Source organism: Eptatretus burgeri, chromosome 14 (assembly GCF_056783735.1).
Source record: "Eptatretus burgeri isolate ZD-2024b chromosome 14, Ebu_testis_v1, whole genome shotgun sequence".
In the NCBI taxonomy this organism is placed as follows: Eukaryota; Metazoa; Chordata; class Myxini; order Myxiniformes; family Myxinidae; genus Eptatretus; species Eptatretus burgeri.
The window spans coordinates 9,116,138-9,121,563 of NC_140974.1; the positions used below are offsets into that span (position 1 = coordinate 9,116,138).

General features: G+C 45.3%; 1 long non-coding RNA gene across 1 annotated transcript in view; it reads right to left on the minus strand.

The window, feature by feature from the left end:
* Positions 1–2,666: 2,666 nt before the first annotated feature.
* LOC147012621 (uncharacterized) overlaps positions 2,667–5,426 on the minus strand; it is a 3,710-nt gene continuing 950 nt past the window's right edge. Inside the window, exon 3 of the long non-coding RNA XR_015051051.1 lies at positions 2,667–2,794. This is a non-coding gene — a long non-coding RNA (uncharacterized LOC147012621). The remainder of the gene's footprint in view (positions 2,795–5,426) is intronic.

Below are 5,426 nucleotides of genomic sequence, written 5' to 3' on the forward strand. Positions count from 1 at the left end.
GCAAACAGATTCCTCTGAGAAGGGATTGGGTGTGGCAATTTTGCAACATGGTCAACCGGTTGCATATGCCAGGAGGGCCCTGACAGATCCAGAAACCAGTTCTACCCAGTTTTAAAAAGACCTCCTGTGGGTGATGGGCTGGGCTGGAAAAATTCCACCAATATATGTATGGCCGTAGAGTGACAGTCCATACCGATCACAAGCCATTTTAAATCATTGTAAAGAAAGATTTGTGCCGAGCTCTGAAATGTCTTCAAAGAACGTTGTTGCGGTTCCAGCTCTATCATGTTGACATCATCTCCAAGCCGGGTAAGGAGTATATTTGCTGAGCAGGGCTTACCTGCCAAGGCTTACCTGGCTGACATGCTGAGCAGGGCTTACCTGCCAAAAACGGGCTGAACATCGTATACTCGGTCATAAGTGGAGAGCATCAATATGCTGGACTATGCGACAGTTTCTCCCCTACACATAACATGTTCTAACATTGCTGAACACACAGTCAAAGATGGATGAATACCACAACAAGCCATCAGAAATGGTTGGCTATTGTCGATGTGGTTGACCCCGGAGGACATTTGCTCATACTTCCACGCACATGACGAACTGTCATTTCAGGATGGCCTGGTGTATCGACGGGAACGGCTTGTCGTACCACATTCTCTTTGCCATGAATTGATGAAGCGACTCCATTCATCTCACCTCGGCATGGAGAGCTGTCGACGCCGGGTCTGGGAATGAATTATTGGCCGGCATAAATGCCGATGTACGTGACTACATACAAAAATACGACAACTGCAATGGCACTGCAGCCAAGCAGTGTGGGGAAACTCCAGTCTCTCAAACTCCCAATACATCCAGGGGTGAAGGTCACCGCTGACCTATTCTACCTACATGAGAGACAAAATGTAGTACTGGTGGACTTCTACTCAGCTTTCATTGAGGTTGACCTCATTAATGACATGAGGTCGTTGACCATAAAATGCAAGCTGAAGGCACACTTTGCATGGTATGGAATCCCAGAGACCTTTGTCTGTGACAACGGTTCCCAGTTGGTGTCGATAGAATTCCGTCAATTTGCATCGACTTGGGTATTCAAGAAAGTAACGTCATTGCCAGAGTATCCACAGAGCAATGGTTGGGCAGAAAGTCCTGTCAAAATCACAAAGTAGTTGCTGAAATGAGCCGTGAGGTCAAAAATCAGATGCCTTCCTTGTTCTGCTCGATTATTATCAAAACACACCCTCACAGGACATCAGTTATACTCCAGCACAACACCTGATAAGCCACCGCACTTGTACGCTGCTACTAACTACTACCTCACTGCTACAGCCAACACTACCAGAACATGTACCTGAGAGAAGTGCAGCCCACCAGAGACGGCAGGCACTCTACTATAACCGGTCAGCATGATTTGTGTCAATTTGCACAAGGAGATGTAGTACGAATGCAGGAGCAGCCCGTGGAGATGAGTGGGTCCTTGCCAAAGTGACCCATCAAGTCACCAACCGTTCCTATGAAGTTGTCACCCTCACAGGTTGGACACACCGACAAAATCGTCATCATCTTCAGTTGACGAATGAGAGATTCAGGGATATCGATATCGGCGATTCAGATCAGGTCAGCAATGTCCCATGTGTATATCGAACGAGTGAGTCAACCACCTCACAACTGCCCAGTGAGGCGATCATCCTTCCGAGGAGGAAGGTGTGTCATGAATGAGTTACAGCCATCCACCCGTCGAGAGTGATGTTACAGCCATGTCGATGGCTGAGGCAGAAAATGGCATGGTTGCCTGTACCCAATGTGGTCGGACGGTCCGACGTCCTGCAACACTGGTGGACTGTGTGTGACTTTGGCTACTACTGTTGAAAGCTTGAACAGTTGACCTTGAATGCTCGAGGGTGTTTTTGTTTCTTGTTCCGAATGTAGTGATGTAAATTCAGTCAGTGTTAAACAATTGATTTCATTGTGTAGAGTTAACTCGTTGATTCAGACTTCATTATGTAGCGTTAACTGGCAAGTTTTCCACATATGGCTTAAGTAGTGTATGTGTGGATAAAAAATAGCCCAGGACACAGTGTGACCACTCCTTGGCTTTTTTCACAACATCTTGGCTATTCGTTGTTCACCTTGGCGTCTTGGTTTTCTATAGGTTTTCTTGGCGTATAGGTTTTCTAATATCATCGCTTTTTTGAAACCTTTTGAATTCTTGGCTTTTTTCATTGTCTCACATTGGCATTTATGAAAATGATGAGTGGTCACACTGCCAGGACATGGTTAACAATGCTGAAGGAAAAGGGATGTTACAGCACTCAGATGTTGTGCAAGGTATCAACCTTCATGTAGGTGCAATACTGATTGCAAGATATCAACTTTTTGGATGAGTTGATCAGTGTTGAGGTATACATACATACATATATATATATATATATATATATATATATATATATATATATATATATATATATCACTTTTCCAAGTATTTTCGGCTTCTTTTAGAAGCTTTGTAAGCCATTTAGGTAACAATCCTGATCTGGGACACACAATATGGATTCCCTGCCCCATGACCATTGTAGATCGTGGTTTCTGTGCCTACGTGCCGAGCATTCTGGGGCGGAATTACTCTGCCATACCATAGTACTCTGCCATACCTTAGTTTCCAAGGATGTCACCAAAGCAACATGACTGTGGACGAATAAATGATCGTCATTGTCATCATTTGTTTGCAGCACGCACCTGGAGGTCAGCATTGCAGTTCTTGCAGGGGAGTGGCAGTTCCGCTGGTGCAGCGTCCCTGTAGGTGAGAGCAGGATTTTGGAATTTGTTCATCATGTTGGAAATAGCTCATTTAACTACTCTTCGGGAAGGACTGCGTGGGATCTTTAACCTCCAACAATTCATGCCAACAGATGAGACGCCCAATTTAACGTCCATCCCACTTCGATGCCTCACCTTGCCTGTGAAACACCAAGATGACGGTTCATATCTGGGCCGAGATTCAAACCTCGAGAGCTCAGAGGCAAATGTTCCTCCCTCTGCGACCTAGGTTATCCTGCTAGCCTGAATCAATGAGAATTTAATCGATCCCTTTACCACTATCGAGCTTAAGCAAGGTTGCCATTTTTTTTTGCAGGAAAATTAAAGGAAAGACAAGCATGTGACTATGTTGCCGGGGTTATCCCAGAGAGTGAAGGGTAATTAGTAGAGTTCATGATAGATATTTATGGTTTCAACGTTGTGTGATCTGCCTACTTACTACATGGCAATGTGGATTGAATGCGGACCATTCCGCAACCGGAGTAAATGGACATCTTTTCCAGGCCGTTCATTATGGTTTCCCCACCACATCCGTTCCACTCCCACGAGCACTATCACATCATTATTGCTCTAAGTTTGGGTTAAAGGCAGTCAATCAACACAAGGATCAAATTACAGCATCAACCAATGACGGTGGAGGACCTGTCCCTTGGAAGATCAGTGTGATCACAGTGTCGATTAATCAGGGCCCTATTACTCAGGGTTCAATCAATGGTAAGCCTCCTTTCCCATCCAAGGAACTTCTTTAATGGAAGTGGACGTGAATACAATCATTCCAAGAACCCAGCCAGCTAGAGGGTAATCATTTGATCGCATTCCTTACAATGTCATGCCCAGTCCTACAAACCCTGGGTTTAGAGGATTTCTTTCGTGTTATACAACCGTATCGTGTGAGTGTGTATACAGTTAATGAACTATCTTTCACATTGTGAATTATTTATTTAAAATGCGATGGTTTTATCTGAATCTGAGGATGCTGATGGGGGAGGGCTGGTGGTGGTGGTGGTGCTTTATGTATATTAATTAATATATGAGCCATGAAAACATTTTTGTGCACAGATCGAGGCACATGGAAGAGTTGAATGATAGAGGTGTGAGAGGGTGACGCTGCTCCAATGGGGGATGAGGGGAACCAGCAAACAAGGGATGGAAAAATTGGCAAGGAGCAAACGGAGAGGACATTGCAGACATGATAAGGGAACAGAAGGAGATACGTAGACAAAGGTCATGTGAACAGAGAGGAAAACCTGACAAACAGAATTGATTGATTACTGAAGGCCAAGCCTATCTAGTTGACACTGATGGCCATTCCAACACCACAGGAGGCCCGAGCCCTGCCAGACAGAGACTGCGTGCTCATTCATCTCCATTCAACATCTTTGTGGGACTTCAGATTACCCTCTCCTCTGGCTGTGTGGGATGAGGGGTGTGGTCCCTTTCCCTTGAAATATCTGTCTGCCTGGATGGATTGTTGACCTCGAGGTGTGCAGCAGCCGACTGTGCATCCATGATTTTTTTTTTGTATTCAACCATTCCCACTTTATGCTGTCTTTCCTGGTGGGGCGGAAAAGCTTCACCACTGGGACATACAGAGGTTGTGACGTCACACTTCACCAACGTTTTACATCTTCGATGAACCTTCTCGCGTCCACATCCAGAATTAGGTATATTGTTCAACATGGAAGTGCATTGCTTTATTTTCCTTTCTCTTAATCCTTTCCTAACTTGATGTCCTCTCCTTGAGTCTGCGATTTATAATCCCATTCTTTAATTTTAATTGCTTGATTTCCCTCCCCAAAATAGGTATTTGCTCCCCCCCCCTCCCCCTGGCCAAGGGTTTATAAGTTGGCACCAACTGAATGTTTTTTTTTGTATACAGGATCGAGGCTCGTGGAAGAGCGAAAACACTGAATGGTCAGGACACAACAGGACAAAAGGGACAGTAGGAGGAGGGGGACACACCAAAAACAGGGTTGAAGGAAAAGATAGAGGGAGACTTGGACATACAATGGGTGTGGGAAGGAATGAGGGGTAGGAGAGGCCGCATGGGGTGGACAAGATGGATACAGAAGGAAACTCTCAGGAGGAGAAAAAATGAAAATTTGGAAGGAGGTGGGATTGGGAGTGGGGTGGTCAACGAGGGTAGAGAGGATTTGGAGGGAAGAATGAGATTGAAGAGAATGTGGAAGTTGGGAAGTTGGTTCCACAGGCGGGAAAAACAGAGGAATGAATGAGTGGAGGTGATCCGTGACCTTGGATTTAGGTAGTTTCACCAGAATAGGGGTTGATGGCGAACCGTGTGTGCCCTGCAGAAAAATTGGGAGGGGGGGGACAAAGCACGGAAAGAGCAGGGGGTACAAGACCAAAAAGGAGGCGGTACATTAGAAGACAGAGAGACCACCGACCTGTCTGTGATGGCAGAGTGAGAGACCCCAAGACTCCAAAGATCTTGAAGGTCTTCGTTTCGATGTCCTTGGATTCATCACATTCTCTCGAATTAATAATTGTTCATTTCTATTCCACACCTCATGCTGTTCCCCACAGATGTCGTTTTCATGTCACTAACAAAAAAAAAACACTGACGTCATGGTTGGAGTGTCCACTTTGAG